Consider the following 20255-nt stretch of genomic DNA (forward strand, 5'->3'; position numbering starts at 1 on the left):
CTGAATAACCAACCAACAATAATATCTGTTGATCTGGGCACAAATGTTTATTCATATTTTGTTTGTTTAACATGGTGAGATCAGATATTTTTAACTGCATTTTAATCACTTTCTCAAACACTAAGGGCTCTTTTTTGGTGATTATATAACATGCACGGTGTTAAGCACACAGCACAAGTGCACATGTCCAACTCCACTTTGCTATATATATATATATATATATATATATATATATATATATATACGTGGTGTGTCCATAAAGTAACTGACCTTTTTATTTTTTTTTTTAAACTAAATTTTTTCAGAAGCTGTTAGAAACTGGCACCTGGAAACCATTCAAAAAAGTTATCTGGCTTTTGGTGAAAATTTTACGGGCTTCACAGAGAATAAGGACTTTAACTACAGCTTTAAGGACCCCTTTAAGGACCCCTTTAAGGACGGTCGGTGCGCTACGGTTGGTGCGCTGCGCTCCGAGCTGCGACGTCGCGGCACAAACCACTGGATCATTTCTAAGCTGATGGCTCTGTGGATACGAGACCGTCGTGTGCTCTTTCTCTGGTTATCAAGAGCTGGACATCAGCCATTTTCCAGCAGATTTCACTTTTAACAAGAGATTTTGTCATGGAAAGCTGCGCAGAGGCTTCACGCGTCACGACCGATTCGCTGATGAAACGAGACAAAGGAACACCTCCGTTTCGGAGTGTTAGAGGACAAGTTTGGACATGTCCAGCTCTCCACAAGTTCTCTTATACTCACTCGACTGGTAAGCACTGAAAGCCAAGATAGGCATGTCCCAACTTGTCCTCTAACACTCCGAAATGGAGGTGTTCCTTTGTCTCGCTTCATCAGTGAATCGGTTGTGACGAGCGAAGCCTCCGAACTGGAAATTGATTTTCAAGTAAAATATATGACTACATCAATGCAAGGACCCCTGAACTGATCTAAATGTACTATAAACCAGTCAGCCACAAGATTTTAACTTTATAAATCCATTGAGTTGAGTTTGTTTTGCTGCTACTTCCATGTCATCAAAAGCTCATATAATTTCAAAGCAGTGTGAGACTCTCACGTGACTGGTCATATTAATTCTGCAAGAGTAAAACAGCTTCAACATGTCCAATCATGGTAGGTGGTGTAATAGAAAAAACCCCTTGGATGCTATGCTAATTATGCAAAACAAAAACTGTTGGCTTCTTCTGAGCGCCTTCTATGCTGCAGATTATGCTAGCGTAAGTGGTGCTGCCCCCAGTGGTGAACAAATGATAAGCAATGACAGCACCAATGTGTTCCAGCACAATAGTAATGCCCCCATCACACATAGCAAGAATGTGGAGGAACCAGGCCGACACAGTCAGGAGGAATAGAGATGTGGTCAGCCATGTCAGAACGTAGCCAGACTGCCTCGTGCACACCTGCACAATTCACCCCAAACATATTTTAGACAACAGTCAGATGACACAGACTGCTGCCAGACGCCACCGGCATTGGCTCTGTCACTCACTCACTCCCCCACCCACCCACGCAATCACATCTTTGCTCTTCCTCACATTCCCAGTGCTCACTGACCTCTCATCAGGAGGAGGGTGCGCTGGCAGGAGTGTGTGTCTCTCAGTGACAGAGTGTGCACGTGTAGAAAAGGTGATCCAACCAGTGTGTGGTCGAAATGTTCACTCAGCTGTGTGTGTGTTCATAATGGCTGAATGAGCCGATACGCGTGCGCAGAACAGACGATCAAACCAGCGTGCGAGCGCGTGGCCGAAATCTTCACTCAGTGGTGTGTTCATAATGGTTGAACAAGCTCCGAGTGCACACATGGGGCGCACGTGCATGCATGTATGTGTGTGAGCCCAGGAGCTATCCTTACACAGTGCGCACACAAAAAGGCCGACAACTGTCAGTGATCGCCAAGTGTTGTACAGTCTGGCGAAGATTCCCTTTAGGTGTTTGCTGAACTGTCCTGGCAGTCTGCCAGCTTTCCCCATGCATGCAACATTCTTCAGATGCAGCCAGCAAACGTTTTTCTCTTATTTTTGTAACTTTTTGTTTTGTTTTGCCAATCTACCATTTCCTTTTTCCTTACTTGTGGCCATTTCAGCGTACTTGATAAGCATCTTAACACAACTCCAGCTGGATTATCGGTGTGGGACGGTGCTTCACATGAGATTTATTTATGCCAAGGTGGATAGTGCATTTGTGAGCTGATCGATGTTGCCAACACACAGTGCAGTGGGCGAAAGGGACTTCAACACATGCTGCGCTCCCAGGCTGCTGTCTGCACTGTGGAATGCTTCTGGGGTACTGAAGGTGAGTTGCATGTTTATTTATGTTTTCATGGGCTGGGGAAACAGTTCCACGTCATACCTGCTACAGAGTTAAAGGATATGAACCTGTAAAAATACGTTAAAGGTGCTCTGACTTGCACGACTTTGATCCGCGCACTTGCACGCACTCTGCCACGCAGGAGAGTAAACTTGTCTCAAACTCATTGTAAACCATTGTAAACTATGCATGGCTCCCTGCATGTGTGCAAAGAAAATTTTGAAATGTTCAAAATCTCCATCACACATTAATTACATGAACTTGAAGTGAACATTGCACAAATAATTCAAAAACACTGCGTGTGAGTGCGAGTGATTGAATGATTATAATGAGATGTTAAATCTATCATAAACATACTTTTACAGCTGCTCACAAGAAGGAATGAACATGCAACTGTTTTACCAAGCCATTACAATACAAACATTACAAATAATTACCTTTTTAGACAGTTCCAAATACGTTCTCCACCTCATTAAGCATGTGCGAGAGAATGAGGGAGAGAGAAAGAGAGAAAAAAGCAGCAGCTGGAACAGTCCTCTGTGATTCCGGAGGTGATTAGAGGCGTTTTCAACAGCCAACTCAGAGAAAATGATTAATTCGCTATGAAATATTTATTTTATATACGCAGCATTCTGCGTACAACACGTGGCATCCAGTGGAACAACGCATGGTGTCTAGCTGGGAACACAGCGGGTGGGATCCTCACGATGAAGTGCGTGCAAGTGCGCGGATCAAAGTCCTGCAAGTGTCGGGGCATCTTAACACGAATGGCCATTGAGTGTGTCATTCTAGGTCCATTTTTGTTATTCAGGCTGCATTCCCTTTGGCTTATTGCATGTTCATCCCACACTTGTGTGCATGCTCTGGGGCCTTCTGGTTGCCTTTGTGCTCCAGTCGCACAGCATTCCTGCTTGCCCTGTGGCCGGTTCCTTGGATGTTACTTGGACTGCGTTCAGCTGCTGCTGCACTCCAACTGTGCGTGATCCATTCGGGTGGCTTCGGGACACCTTCTGGCTATTCAGCCTGCAATCAGTTGGCATTCATTCATGGTTGCCCGACTGACTGTTCCTCCTGACGTGGCTTGACTTTTGGAATTTTCTTCCATACAGCCTTGTTCGGCCTGTGTTGGCCTCGTTGGTGTTACGCGTGAAGGCGCCTTTAGTTATTGCCTTTTGGAGCTGTATGCCCTTGATCATGGTGCATTGCAAGTTATATGCCAGAACTAAAAGTAAAAGGTTGTCTAGTGAGGAAATGGATCTATGTACAGAGCATCAAAGGACATTCCAGATCTTTTGCAGGACAAATGGTCATCTACCAAGGCCACAATTTCAAATAAATGTTGAAGGATGATGGATGGACAATGATGGAGAATCAGTAATCGACCCACAAATTATATTCAATCAGCACACGTAAAAATAAAGAAAATTCAGTCCCCAGATGCAACTATTCAGTTTGGTGTAAACGGTATAAAGCTTACCATGTGTACCACTAATGTTGTGAAGCTAAAGACAAGGATAATGCTAGCAATATTTAGGAAAGGATGCAAAATTGAACAAATGTATAGCACTCCTGACAGTTCTTGGGTGGTCAAGATTTGCTTGGATCATTGTGACGCAGAGAGTGCAAGACTGCGATAAAATGTGAACACAGTTTACGTGTGGGTCAGAACAAATAAAACATTAATTTCAGGATAAATGGGAGAGCTGAAAATTAGTAGGGGTGGCACCAGATCAAGCAGTGGAGTCTGACATTTTCAATGCTTTTGTTTTCATATATATGGTGTAAGATTGACGAGAGTTTTTCTTTCTTATTACTGAACTGATTTGGGGACCCTAATTAAAACAGACACCGACACACTTTCAAGGTGGATCTGGATAAAAGGACAGAAAAGTAAAATTTAAAAACATTATGAGACGTAATAATAAATTAGGTTATGACAGAACTACTATATATACGAGGTCTGTCAATAAAGCAATGGTCCTTTTTAGTTTTTTCAAAAACTATATGGATTTCATTCATATGTTTTTACGTCAGACATGCTTGAACCCTCGTGCGCATGCGTGAGTTTTTCCACGCCTGTCGGTGACGTCATTCGCCTGTGAGCACTCCTTGTGGGAGGAGTCGTCCAGCCCCTCGTCGGAATTCCTTTGTCTGAGAAGTTGCTGAGAGACTGGCGCTTTGTTTGATCAAAATTTTTTCTAAACCTGTGAGACACATCGAAGTGGACACAGTTCGAAAAATTAAGCTGGTTTTCAGTGAAAATTTTAACGGCTGATGAGAGATTTTGAGGTGATTCTGTCGCTTTAAGGACTTCCCACTGTGCGAGATATCGCTCAGCGCTCTCAGCCGCCGTCGTCAGCCTGTTCAAGCTGAAAACCTCCACATTTCAGGCTCTATTGATCCAGGACGTCGTGAGAGAACAGAGAAGTTTCAGAAGAAGTCGGTTTCAGTTTTTTCTCCGGATATTCCACTGTTAAAGGAGATTTTTTTAATGAAAGAAGTGCGGACGGGTCCGCGCATCGGGACGCAGCCGGCGCGGTGCGGCGCCACAGGAAAAACACCTCCGTGTTGATAACCATTTGTAAAATCCAGGCGGCTTTTGATGGCTTTCAGTGGAGTGAGTATATGAGAAATACTCACTCCACTGGACATGTTCCAACTTGTCCTTAAGGCTTCTATCAGAGGTGTTTTTCCTGTGGCGGAGCGTCGCAGCGGCTGCGAGCTGACGCTGCAATCCGCCCGCACGTCTTTCATTAAAAAAATCTCCTTTAACAGTGGAATATCCGGATAAAATGCTGAAACCGACTTCTTCTGAAACTTCTCTGTTCTCTCACGACGTCCTGGATCAATAGAGGCTGAAATGTGGAGGTTTTCAGCTTGAAACAGGCTGACGACGGCGCCTGGGAGTGCTGCACGACGTCTCGCTCCGTGGGAAGTCCTTAAAGCGACAGTATCACCTCAAAATCTCTCATCAGCCGTTAAAATTTTCACTGAAAACCAGCTTAATTTTTCGAACCGTGTCCACTTCGATGTGTCTCATAGGTTTAGAAAAAATTTTGATCAAACAAAGCGCCAGTCTCTCAGCAACTTCTCAAAGGAATTCCGACGAGGAGCTGGACGACTCCTCCCACAAGGAGTGCTCACTGGCGAATGACGTCACCGACAGGCGTGGAAAAACTCACGCATGCGCGCGAGGGTTCAAGCATGTCTGACGTAAAAACATATGAAAGAAATCCATATAGTTTTTGAAAAAAATAAAAAGGACCTATACTTTATTGACAGACCTTGTATGTATGTTCTCCACTCAGATTGCAATAGCCAATCACAGATTAGCCTTTCTGTCCATCATTTACCTGTATTTTGGCATGCTTGGCGCCAGAAAGTTATGCTGGATCCAAAGGGATCCAAAAAGGCTAGGACCAAAAGTTATATTGAATCGGTTCCCACTGACCAATCGTGTTAGAGCTTACTGCCAACAGCTAGCCAATCAGAGCGCGGCATACAATTATTCATGAGATGACTAGTTATTAGTGTCATCTAGTCTACAAGATGACACTAATGACATAGCAGCGGTCAGGAACTTGCTGACAGATGCTGGTTGAAAAAATGGCAACAAACATGTCAACAACAGCAGAAAATCGTCTGCCAGCGAGGTTTGCTGAGTTCACAGAGGAGGAACTGGTGGAAATATTGAACTCCAAGGATGCCAAAAACACTAAGAAGGCAGACAAGCACGCTACTGATGTTTTAGAAGCATTCATATACTGTTCACAACAAAATAAATTGATCTAATTTACTTGACTCTTTTTTATTTGCTTAATTTGGGAGGGGGGTGGAGAACATAACAATTGATGGATGGCAAGTCATCCAACATAGAGAAATATTGGATGAAGAAAAGTTATATTGGACGAGGCATCGTCCAATATAACTCAGGGAGTCCAATATATTTCTCTATGTTGGACGGCTTGCCATCCATTATTTGTATTATATATATATATATATATATATATATATATATATATATATATATATATATATATATATATATATATATATATATATATATATATATATATATATATATATATATATAATATGGCAGAGTGATAGCCTAGTGGTTAGCACTGTTGCCTCACAGCAAGAATGTTGTGGGTTCACTTCCCACTGGCAGCCTTTCGGTGTCGAGTTTGAATGTTCTCTCCTCTCTCCAGGTGCTCCAGCTTCCTCCCACATCCAAAGACATGCAGGTTAGGTGGATTGGAAACTTTAAGTTGACCGTAAGTGTGTGTGCATGAGTGAATGCATTTGTCTGTCTATATGTGGCCCCGCAATAGACTGGCATCCTGTCTGGGGTGTACACTGCCTCACACCCTATGACTGCTGGGATAAGTGCACAGCCCCCCCCCCCCCCCCCCCCCCAATTACACTTAACTGGAGTAAGCAAGTATACAAAGCGGATGGAGATATATAGATCAGAAGGTTCCCGGTTCAAGACCACTCATGCCATTTCTCCATGTAATGCAGAGTTGTGTCTAGAAGAGCATCCAGGGTAAATCTTGTGCCAAATCAACATGCAGATACGTGGCGACCCTAAGCAAGAAGGGGGAAGTCAAAAGAAATTACATGAGAAGGCAAGTGACCATGATTCCCTATGACAAAGATGCAAACGGGAAGAGAAATAAAATCAGTGACCAGCAATGTGCAAACTCACCACTAGATGACACTAAATCCTACACACTGCAGCTTAAAAAAAAATAATAACATTATCAATTACAGGGAGTGGCAGAAATGCACACAATAACAAGTGCCCTTCTGCTGTATAATTTATTTATAACAGAACTCTACAGTTCAAAGCTGTTAATTGTGTTATTTTCCGGCTCGCCTTGTGCTGTCGAAAAATAAATGAAAGCAGCAGAGGTGTTACCACTTATTTGAAATGCCGTCAGTAGTACTCCTTCACCTGTCACTGGTTATTGATATATTCATTAGAGAGGCCTATTCTTTCTGTGGTATCAGTTTCTCTTGACAGTAGCCCTGTTGACAACATCACTCAATGAATCACTTTACAATTATGACTGTTGATGGCCCATGACACAAACTTGGAGGGGATGTCATTATATGAACATTAAAGTGATACACAGGGATGCTGGGATGGAGGACCAGGGCCCTGCTCCTCCCAGCCTCCCCCACTCCTTTGTTGTCATCATTTCAAATAAGGCCTCCTCTTGTGTGTGATTTTATCCCTCACAATAACATTACAGCTTTTCCACTGGACATTCTAGAACCACGTGATCAGGGAGTGTCCAATTTAATGAATTATATAAAATGATGTGCTTGCAGATTTACAGTAGAATGATTTCTTGTTCAGTCTGGCTATAGCTAGATCCATAAGTAATTGGACAGTGTCACCTATTTCATTCATTTGGCTCATTGTACTACTGTGCTGTGGACTGATTTCCAATAAAAGCCCACTCTAAAATATCTTTTAGCATGCAACACAATGCTACAGATGCCACAGGTGTTGAGGGAGTGTGCAGTTGGCATGCTGACTGCAAGAATGTCCACCAGAGCTGCTGACCGTGAGCTGAATGTTCATTTTTCTACCATAAGCCGACTCTAATGTCACTTACAAGAATTTGGCAGCACATCCAGTGAGCCTCACAACTGCAGCCAAAGGACAGCCCCATCCAGTTTCTTAATTTCATAAAGATCTTTTTCAAGATAAACAACACATTTCAGAGTTAATTTTTTGTTGTGACAAGTCCAACACATATGTAGGCAATAATCATGCTGTTTAGTCAGCATCATGACCTTCCACACACGCTCAATGAATGGAGTGTCATGGCAAAGTGCACTGAAGCGTTCACGGACATGGACTTCAAAAATTCAGTGAACAAAATCAGAGTGAAATAAACCTGTTCTATGTTTGTAGCAAAAACTAAAGTGTTACATTGATATTTTTGTTAAGTATAAAGCTACAAAATAGATTAATTTCTGTTTTATTCACTATAGCAGAGGAGCAGGGGTGGTGGCCAAGTGGTTAATGCACTTGGTTTCAGTTCAGAAGGCTCCAGGTTCAAATCCCACCCCTGCCACATTTCTCCATGTAATGTGGAGTTGCGTCAAGAAGGGCATCTGGCGTAAAACCTGTGCCAATTCAACATGCAGATCCACCTTGGATTTGCTGTGGCGACCCCGAGTGCAAACAAGGGAGCAGCCGAAGGGACTTACTTTACATTCATTATAGCAGAGGGTCAACAGTTAATGAATGCCTCTCTTTCCCACATGTACGAGGGCTGTCCGTAAAGTATAGGTCCTTTTTATTTTTTTCAAAAACTATATGGATTTCATTCATATGTTTTTACGTCAGACATGCTTGAACCCTCGTGCGCATGCGTGAGTTTTTCCACGCCTGTCGGTGACGTCATTCGCCTGTGAGCACTCCTTGTGGGAGGAGTCGTCCAGCCCCTCGTCGGAATTCCTTTGTCTGAGAAGTTGCTGAGAGACTGGCGCTTTGTTTGATCAAATTTTTTTCTAAACCTGTGAGACACATCGAAGTGGACATGGTTCGAAAAATTAAGCTGGTCTTCAGTGAAAATTTTAACAGCTGATGAGAGATTTTGAGGTGATACTGTCGCTTTAAGGACTTTTCACGGTGCGAGACGTCTCGCAGCGCTCTCAGGCAGCGTCATCAGCCTGTTTCAAGCTTAAAACCTCCACATTTCAGGCTCTGTTGATCCAGGACGTCGTGAGAGAACAGAGAAGTTTCAGAAGAAGTCGGTTTCAGCGTTTTATCCTGATATTCCACTGTTAAAGGAGATTTTTTTAATGAAAGAGTGCGGGCGGATTGCAGCGTCGGCTCGCAGCCAACGTGACGCTCCGCCACAGGAAAAACACCTCTGTTGGAAGACTTGAGGAAAAGTTGGAACATCTCCAGCTGATAAACAATTTCTCATATACTCACTCCACTGAAAGCCATCAAAAGCCGCCTGGATTTTACAAATGGTTATCAACACGGAGGTGTTTTTCCTGTGCCGCCGCGCCGCGTCGGCTGCGTCCCGACGCGCGGACCCGTCCACACGTCTTTCATTAAAAAAATCTCCTTTAACAGTGGAATATCCGGATAAAATGCTGAAACCGACTTCTTCTGAAACTTCTCTGTTCTCTCACGACGTCCTGGATCAATAGAGCCTGAAATGTGGAGGTTTTAAGCTTGAAACAGGCTGATGACGCTGCCTGAGAGCGCTGAGCGACGTCTCGCACCGTGAAAAGTCCTTAAAGTGACAGAATCACCTCAAAATCTCTCATCAGCTGTTAAAATTTTCACTGAAAACCAGCTTAATTTTTCGAACCATGTCCACTTCGATGGTCTCACAGGTTTAGAAAAAATTTTGATCAAACAAAGCGCCAGTCTCTCAGCAACTTCTCAGACAAAGGAATTCCGACGAGGGGCTGGACGACTCCTCCCACAAGGAGTGCTCACAGGCGAATGACGTCACCGACAGGCGTGGAAAAACTCACACATGCGCACGAGGGTGCAACCATGTCTGACGTAAAAACATATGAATGAAATCCATATAGTTTTTGAAAAAAATAAAAAGGACCTATACTTTACGGACAGCCCTCGTACTTGACTCACAACATTTTTGGTGCTCTATGGTGTACTTTCTGTTTGAAGAATTGTTGCAGCTCCAATCAGGTTAAAGGTCAAAAAACTTTCCTCACCAACAAAATTCACCCCAGCCACTGGTTTCCACAACCTAACACAACACCTAGTCCATGGAAGCTTTGAGCAGTGAAGACTTCGCACACAGCCCTGAGGAATGCCAGCATTTACTAAAATTCAGAGACTCTGATCCACAAATCCACCCACAGTTCCTGTATATGGGGCAGCTACGATGTCCAGTAACTCCTTGAGGATTCCATGTGTATGTGCAATGTCCAAGAGAGCAGCTCAGTCACCTGAAACAAACACTTAGTGAAAGTTAACATATTCATGCTTGCATTCAGTGATCACTCCCAGACCTAAGATGCAGTCATTGATTGACTTCTTGGATGGAAAGCTAGACTGTTCTTTCACTATGCTTACTTATATATTCACACACCAGCGACTGTGTTAGTTTTCAACAGACTCCAAACCCTTATTGCACCAGATATTAATTCTGTTCTAGTTATGATATTTGTCAAAGTTAAAGCTTTGATACGTATGTCGGTGTCCATATTGCTGTTAATAAACCTGTTAATAAGATATTTCTGTCCATGTGTGGTGTCCCCTTCATACATAATAATAATGGGAAATTGCTGCTCCCATTTATCCTTCTTCCCTTAAAAAATAATTACCTCAATATTAAGTACCAGGGTGGGAAATAAGATTCTGCGAGCCAACTCCATTTGCTGGTGGCTATAAATCCAATTTTAATTTAATTGATCACATCTAAACTCATTTATCACCCCATTTTTACATTTTTAAAGTGTATGCTTGTGTGTATAATCATATTACAAATTCATCAATGCTGTAGAACAGCGTATGAAATATGATTCTTTTCACTGCATCCATGTTTGCTTATGATTTATGAACACAGCTCATTACAAGGTTAGACAAATATACCAGCCATTAACCAAATTTGTAGATTTTGGCCAGTGGCCAGTTTTACAGCCCTAGTCAGAACTCTTTTCAGTCCTGAATGTAAGTGTTGTGTGGGCCACTGAAGAGGAGGTACTGCTGGCCCACCACCAGAGGGCGCCCTGCCTGAAGTGTGGGCTTCAGGCACGAGAGGGCGCCGGAGCAACCGGGAGTGACAGCTGTCACTCATCAACAACGCCAGCTGTCACTCATCATCACCACATCACCACATCTCCATAAAAGCCGGGCAGCACCACCTCGCTGCCGAGATATCGTTGTACCCTCGAGGTAAAACTCTCAGCCGTTATTGTGCCGAACGCACGTAATCTGTTCTTGAATATTTTGCAGACTTACCTGGTGATTACTCGCAGCTGGAGCTGGGGTTTGTGGATTGTGGAGGAGTTGACGCTCTTCACTCCTCACATCAAACTCGATAAGTAGTTATTCAGGCTCTGCACGAACTGTGTCCTGTTCTAGAGGTGGAGGTGTTTTGCCCACTGTGAAGGAACTGTAGCTGACTGTTTACTGGGTGTGTTTTCTCACACCCACCATTAACTGTTTTCTGCCTCCTGCCAGCAGTACCAGATCTGACAGCTGGAGACGGGGACCACCTGGGGATTCAGGACTTGGCGGCTCCGGGGTGCTCCAGATCCGGTGGCAGTGGAAATCGTGTGGGATCCGGCTCTTCTCTGGACGGTGGTCTCCTATCCTCGAGCCTGCCCACACGTCACCTTCGTATATTTGACTGTAATCCAAACTCTGCATTTGTCTGTGTTTCGTTATGCACATTTCACAACAGTAAAGTGTTGTATTTTTGGCTCATCCATTGTCCGTTCATTTACGCCCCCTGTTGTGGGTCCGTGTCACTACACCTTCCCAACAGGATATCTCGGCCAGCGTCATGGATTCCGAGGGGCGTCAACCATCCGTTGGACAACCAATGGAAGAGCAGGGTGCACAGGCGCCAGCGGGAGGCGTGGTAGGTGAGTTGCAGCAGATCCTCACCGCCTTCACTGCTCGGTTGGATTTAATGACCGAGCAGAACGTCATTCTCAATCACAGGATGGAGGCTCTCACCGCATAGGTGGAAGCGCGCGCACAGGGTGCTGTTGCAGCTCCTTCTCCTGCTGTCCTGGTGCCAAATATAGACATTCCAATGGTCGTTCAACGAACCCCCCCGCCATCCCCTGAAGCATACATAAGTCCCCCGGAGCCGTACGGAGGCTGTGTAGAGACGTGCGCAGATTTCTTGATGCAGTGTTCGCTCGTCTTTGCACAGCGTCCAGTAATATACGCGTCGGATTCTAGCCGGGTGGCTTATGTGGTTAATTTGCTTCAAGGTGAGGCACGCGCCTGGGCTACGGCGCTTTGGGAGCAGAATTCACGGCTCCTAACAACATATACTGACTGGGTTTGTGAGGGAGTTCAGAACAGTCTTCGATCACCCGAATAGAGGCGAAACCGCTTCAACAGTGTTGCTGTCTATGAGACAGGGGCGTCGGAGCGCAGCTGAGTATGCAGTCGACTTCCGCATCGTGGCTGCGAGGTCCGGCTGGAATGCTGCTGCGCTCTGCGCCGCCTTCATAAACGGACTGTCGTCGGTCCTGAAGGAGCACCTGGTGGCTAAGGATGAGCCGCGGGATTTGGACGGGCTTATTGATCTAGTTATACGATTAGACAATCGGTTAGAGGAACGCCGTCGGGAGCGAGACGAAGGGCGCCGTCCCTCTCCCTTCCGGGTCCGAAAAGGTTCCGCCCTCCCCACGCTCCATGGCCTCAGTGCTCCATGTGGTAACAGCTACCCCTGCTGACGATGCTATGGACATGAGCAGGGCTAAATTAAGAGCTTCTAACAGACAGAGGAGACTGGCCCGCGGGGAGTGCTTTATCTGCGGCTCAAGCGAGCATCAGCAGAGAGACTGCCCCCAAGCGATTAAACACCAACGCCCTCCCTTAGAAACTGGGCTAAGGGTGGGCCAAGAAATTCTCGTGGAACACACACGCATTTCTGCATGTCTCCCAGTTACGATCCTGAGTGGGGATCTAACCCTTCAAGCCCCAGCACTGGTGGACACGGGGTCAGAAGGGAATCTGCTGGACAGCAGATGGGCAAGGGAAGTAGGGCTCCCTCTAGTGGCACTCCCTTCTCCATTGAAGGTGCGGGCACTTGATGGCACCCTTCTCCCTTTAATCACACACAAGACACTACCCGTAACTCTGATAGTGTCTGGAAATCATCGGGAGGAGATTGAGTTTTATGTGACTCCTACTACCTCCCGCGTGATTTTGGGCTTCCCACGGATGATTAAACACAATCTCCGGATTGATTGGCCATCTGGGGTTGTGGCTCAGTGGAGAGAAATCTGCCACCGGGATGTTTAGGATCCTCGGTTACCCCCGGTTTGACTGCTAACGAGGAGGTTAAAGTCCCCTCCAATCTGACGGCGGTGCCTGAGGAGTAACACGATCTTGCTGACGTCTTCAGCAAAGATCTGGCACTCACTCTTCCCCCGCACCGGCTGTACGATTGCGCCATTGATCTGATCCCGGGTGTTGAGTACCCGTCCAGTAGACTGTACATTCTCTCACGTCCGGAATGCGAGTCAATGGAAACCTACATCCAGGACTCGTTAGCAGCCGGGTTGATCCGAAACTCCACCTCCCCAATGGGTGCTGGTTTCTTTTTTGTGGGCAAGAAAGACGGCTGACTCTGTCCATGCATTGATTACAGAGGGCTGAACGAGATTACGGTTCGCAATCGATACCCATTGCCCCTGTTAGATTCAGTGTTCACACCCCTACATGGAGCCAAAATTTTCACAAAGCTGGATCTTAGGAATGCATACCACCTGGTTCGGATCCGGAAGGGAGACGAATGGAAGACGGGATTTAACACCCCGTTAGCTCACTTTGAGTACCTGGTCATGCCGTTCGGCCTCACTAACGCCCCCGCGACGTTCCAAGCCTTGGTAAATGATGTCTTGCAGGACTTCCTGCCCTGATTCGTCTTCGTATATCTGGACGATATACTCATCTTTTCCCTGGATCCTGAGACCCATGTTCAGCATGTACATCAGGTCCTGCAGCGGTTGTTGGAGAACCGGCTGTTCGTGAAGGGTGAGAAGTGCGAGTTCCACCGCACTTCTTTGTCCTTCCTGGGGTTTATCATCTCCTCCAACTCCGTTGCCCCTGATCCGGCCAAGGTTGCTGCGGTGAGAGACTGGCCCCAACTGACAAGCCGTAGGAAACTGCAACAGTTCCTCGGCTTTGCTAATTTCTACCGGAGGTTCATTAAGGGTTACAGTCAGGTTGTTGGTCCCCTGACAGCCCTGACCTCCTCTAAAGTCCCCTTCACCTGGTCGGATTGGTGCAAGGTCGCGTTTAGGGAGCTGAAACGCCGGTTTTCAACTGCGCCAGTTCTGGTGCAGCCTGATCCTAGCCGCCAGTTCGTGGTTCAAGTGGACATCTCTGACTCAGGGATAGGAGCCGTGTTGTCCCAGAGCGGAGAGTCCGACAAGGTTCTCCACCCATGTGCCTATTTTTCACGCAGGTTGACCCCGGCCGAACGGAACTATGATGTGGGCAATCGGGAACTCCTCACGGTGAAAGAGACTCTTGAGGAGTGGAGACAGCTGTTGGCGGGAGCTGCGGTACCATTTACGGTTTTCACGTACCATCGGAATCTGGAGTATATCAGGACCGCCAAGCGGCTGAACCCCAGGCAAGCCCGCTGGTCACTGTTCTTCGGGCGTTTTGACTTCCGGATCACCTACCACCCCAGGACCAAGAACCAAAGATCTGACGCCTTGTCCCGGGTTCACGAAGAGGAAGTCAAGACCGAGCTGTCGGATCCACCGGAACCCATCCTACCCGAGTCCACTGTCGTGGCCACCCTCACCTGGGACATGGAGAAAACCATCCGGGAGGCCCTGGCACAGAGCCCGGACCCGGGGAATGGCCCGAAGAACTGTCTTTACATCCCACCAGAAGCCAGAGCTGCAATCTTTGACTTCTGTCACGGTCCCAAGCTCTCCTGCCATCCAGGGGTGCGAAGATCCGTGGCAGTGGTCCGGCAGCGCTTCTTGTGGGCGTCCATGGATGCCGACGTCCGGGAATACGTCCAGGCCTGTACCATCTGTGCCAGGGGCAAGGCAGACCACAAGAGGACCCAAGGACTTCTTCAACCGCTTCCGGTGCCTCATCGCCCCTGGTCCCACATCGGCCTGGACTTTGTCACGGGCCTCCCGCCATCCCAGGGCATGATGACCATCCTCACGATAGTGGACCGATTCTCCAAGGCGGCCCACTTCGTGGCCCTCCCGAAGCTCCCAATGGCCCAGGAGACAGCAGACCTCCTGGTCCACCACTTCATACGTCTGCATGGGATACCAACAGACATTGTCTTGGATCGTGGTCCCCAGTTCTCCTCTCAAGTCTGGAGGAGTTTCTGCAGAGAACTGGGGGCCACCGTGAGCCTCTCGTCTGGGTATCACCCCCAGACAAACGGACAGGCAGAACGGGCCAACCAGGAACTGGAACAGACCCTACGTTGTGTGACATCCGTGCACCCAACGGCCTGGAGTGAACATCTGGCCTGGATCGAGTACACGCATAACAGTCAAGTGTCCTCCGCTACCGGCCTCTCCCCGTTTGAGGTGTGTCTGGGCTACCAGCCCCCATTGTTTCCCATTGTGGAGGGAGAGGTCGGTGTGCCCTCGGTCCAGGCCCACCTGCAACGATGCCGTCGGGTGTGGCGCGCCGCCCGTTCTGCCTTGCTGAAGGCCCGGATGAGGGCTAAGGCCCATGCAGACCGCCGGCGTTCTCCGGCCCCTGCATACCACCCTGCATACCAGCCTGGGCAGGAGGTGTGGTTATCTACAAAGGACATTCCTCTCCAGGTGGACTCCCCAAAACTGAAGGACAGGTACATTGGTCCCTTCAAGATCCTCAAGGTCCTCAGTCCGGCTGCAGTGAAGCTCCAACTCCCAGCTTCAATGCGGATCCACCCAGTATTCCATGTCTCCAAACTCAAACCACACCACACCTCACCCCTCTGTTCCCGGACCGGCGCCGCCTCCTGTCCGGATCATCAACGTGGAGCCGGCTTGGACAGTGTGCCGGCTCCTGGACGTCCGTCGAAAGGGCCGGGGATTCCAGTACTTGGTGGACTGGGAGGGGTATGGACCTGAGGAACGCTCCTGGGTGAAGAGGAGCTTCATCCTGGGCCCGGCCCTCCTGGCCGACTTCTACACTCGACACCCCGACAAGCGGGGTCGGGCGCCAGGAGGCGCCCGTTGAGTGGGGGGGGTCCTGTTGTGTGGGCCTCTGAAGAGGAGGTGCTGCTGGCCCACCACCAGAGGGCGCCCTGCCTGAAGTGCGGGCTTCAGGCACGAGAGGCCGCCGGAGCAACCGGGAGTGACAGCTGTCACTCATCAACAATGCCAGCTGTCACTCATCATCACCACTTCACCACATCTCCATAAAAGCCGGGCAGCAACTCCACTTCGCTGCCGAGATATCATCGTACCCTCGAGGTAAAACTCTCAGCCATTATTGTGCCGAATGCACGTAATCTGTTCTTGAATATTTTGCAGACTTACCTGGTGATTACTCACAGCTGGAGCTGGGGTTTGCAGATTGTGGAGTTGACGCTCTTCACTCCTCACATCAAACTCGATAAGTAGTTATTCAGGCTCTGCACCAACTGTGTCCTGTTCTAGAGGTGGAGGTGTTTTGCCCACCGTGAAGGAGCTGTAGCTGACTGTTTACTGGGTGTGTTTTCTCACACCCACCATTAACTGTTTTCTGCCTCCTGCCAGCAGTACCAGATCTGACAGCTGGAGATGGTGGCCACCTGGGGATTCAGGACTTGGCGGCTCCGGGGGGTGCTCCAGATCCGGTGGCAGTGGAAATTGTGTGGGATCCGGCTCTTCTCTGGACGGTGGTCTCCTATCCTCCCTCCTATCCTCCCGCCTGCCCACACGTCACATTCGTATATATGACTGTAATCCAAACTCTGCATTTGTCTGTGTTTCGTTGTGCACATTTCACAACAGTAAAGTGTTGTATTTTTGGCTCATCCATTGTCCGTTGATTTACGCCCCCTGTTGTGGGTCCGTGTCACTACACCTTCCCAACAGTAAGTGCACAATTTAAAATATGTAAAAAGAAAAATGAATGCAAATCAATCGTGTATAGTCAATATAAGCTATTTAATAAAATGTGCAGTTAGTGAGGAAAAAAGCTTTATTTTAGTGATATCAAAAATGAAGATATACAATGTGTGTGGCAAATCATCAGAATGTGTGGTTTCTTTAGATGAATCAGGGGATGGATACATGAACATCTCAAAGTCATTCAATATGTCTTGGACTTTTTCATTTTCATCTCCCATTAAGGTTGGTTGAGTTAGTAGGATTTTATAAAGGAATAGTTTGCACCATGTGTCATGCTTAGTTATCATGTTACGGGGTAACATACGAGGTCTGTGAGAAAAGTAATGGACCTTATTTTTTTTTTTCAAAAACTACATGGATTTGAATCACGTGTGATTACATCAGACATGCCTGAACCCTCGTGGGCATGCGAGAGTTTTTTCACGCCTGTCGGTTACGTCATTCGCCTGTGGGCAGTCTTTGAGTGAGGAGTCGCCCACCCTCTCGTCGATTTTTTCATTGTTTAGGAATGGCTCAGAGACTGCTACTTTGTTTGATAAAAATTTTTTCAAAACCTGTAAGGCACAACTGAGTGGACACCATTCGATAAATTCAGCTGGTTTTCGGTGAAAATTTTAACGGTTGATGAGAGACTTTGGAGTTTTACTGTCGCCGTAAGGACGGCCCACGGCGCCTGATGGTGATCTGCGCTCTGAGGTGGCGTCGTATCGCTGTTTCAAGCTGAAAACTTCCTAATTTCAGGCTCTGTGGACCCAAGACGTCGTGAGATAACAGAACTTTCAGAAGAATTCGGGATCAGGAGTTTATCCAGACATTCCATTGTTAAAGGAGATTTTGTAATGAAAGTACGTGCGGGCAGATTCGCATGTCGGGCCGGACCCGACCGCGGGGGGTCGCCACAGGAAAAACACCTCCGTTGGAAACCTTAACGGACAAGTTGGAACATGCCCAGCTGTTAAACAATTTCTCAGATACTCACTTGTTGAAAGCCATCAAAAGCCGCCTGAATTTTACAAATGGATTTCAACACGGAGGTGTTTTTCATGTCGCAGCGCAGATGGATTTGCCACATCGTCAAGGATCCGACTCGGCTGGGTAAACTCGTGATGCCGGCTTCTTCTGAAAGTTCTCTGTTCTCTGACAACGTCCTGGCTGAACAGAGCTTTAAATTAGGATGTTTTCAGCTCGAAACAGCCAGACGGATGCCACCTCCGACCGCGCCACGCCGATCCGCTTTGTGGGCTGTGCTTAAAGCGAAAGAAACTCCACAATCTCTCATCAGCCATTAAACTTTACACCGAAAACCAGCTTAATTTCTCGAATAGTGTCCACACGGATATCCCTCACCGGTCCTGAAAAAATTTGATAAAACAATGCATGCCGTCTCCCTGCAGCATCTCAGACAAAGAGATTCCGACGGGAGGGGGAGTCCACACCTCACTCAAAGCCTGCCCACAGGCGAATGACGTCACCGACAGGCATGACAAAACTCACGCATGCGCACGAGGGTTCAAGCTTGTCTGACGTAAAAACATATGAATCAAATCCATTTATTTTTTGAAAAAAATAAAAAGGACCGCTTTTTTTTAATCACAGACCTCGTATGTCACATGTCATAGAATCCAATGGACGTCGACATTGTTTGACCTTTACTTTGGAGACCAAACGTTCAACACAGTCAGAACTATTCCATTTGTTAATCCTATTAGTTCAACCAATAATTTGCACCACATTTTACCAAAACTGGAGCAACTTTAACTTTTGACCGCTGTATAAACTGAAACTGACCTTTGTCACCATTCTTGCTGTTTTTACCCCATAACTCCAGAACATTCAGTTATAAATAGTCCAAACTATACCTTTTTGGAATCATTGTCATCAGATACATAATGTGGTATCACTTTCAATATAACTGGAGCATTTTTTTTTCATTTTGAACCTGTGCAATTCTTCAGTTGACTCCTACTTGGCCCCCTATTGAAAATTCAAATGGCTAAAGTTATTTTTTCTACAATATGTACCAAAAGGTATACAGAGTCAAATTTTGGTGCTTGTAACCAGATTTGAACGATTCTTACAATTATCTGCTGTACTATCACTTGAATTTAAATTGTTTCCAGACAGCACGAATTTTGATCATATTGGCAATATATTATCATGAACTTCTTATTAAAATGGTAAGGAGTAAAATTATACTAGCGCCAAAGAAAATTATTTTCATGACTCAAATCATGAATATAACCTAGTGCTAAAATAAGCAATTTGTTCTTTATAATTTGCAGTTGTTTACAATTTGTACATGTTCAATAAAGCCCCTCTATCAATCAATCAAAAACAATATTTACATTTTAACAGCATCTGCAGGAGGCCTTGTGTGTGCATGTACATGAGCTTTTGACAAGAGTGGAAGTTGTGCAAATCAAGGAATATTTTTAGATCACTCTCTGTGCATTTGCAGGTATTAATGAGATAGATTTACCTTTAGGAAGCTAGCTTTGAGTTAGGGAAGTTAGCGTGCATGCTAACATCCACAAAATACAGTAGTGTTCAGAATAATAGTAGTGCTATGTGACTAAAAACAAAACAACAAACTGCCTGCGGCCCTTGGACCCAAAAAGAACAATTTTACTCTCATCAGTCCACAAAATATTCCTCCATTTCTCTTTAGGCCAGTTGATGTGATCTTTGGCAAATTGTAGCCTCTTCTGCACATGTCTTTTATTTAATAGAGGGAGTTTGCGGGGGATTCTTGCAAATACATTAGCTTCACACAGGCGTCTTCTAACTGTCACAGCACTTACAGGTAACTCCAGACGGTCTTTGATCGTCCTGGAGCTGATCAATGGGTGAGCCTTTGCCATTCTGGTTATTCTTCTATCCATTTTGATGGTTGTTTTCCGTTTTCTTCCACGCATCTCTGTTTTTTTTTTCTTTTTTTTTTCCATTTTAAAGCATTGGAGATCATTGTAGATGAACAGCCTGCACCTGTGTATAAGTTTTCCCCTCTCCAATCAACTTTTTAATCAAACTACGCTGTTCTTCTGAACAATGTCTTGAATGTCCCATTTTCCTCAGGCTTTCAAAGAGAAAAGCATGTTCAACAGCTGCTGGCTTCATCCTTAAATAGGGGACACCTG

Source organism: Thalassophryne amazonica, chromosome 1, assembly GCF_902500255.1.
Source record: "Thalassophryne amazonica chromosome 1, fThaAma1.1, whole genome shotgun sequence".
Lineage (NCBI taxonomy): Eukaryota > Metazoa > Chordata > Actinopteri > Batrachoidiformes > Batrachoididae > Thalassophryne > Thalassophryne amazonica.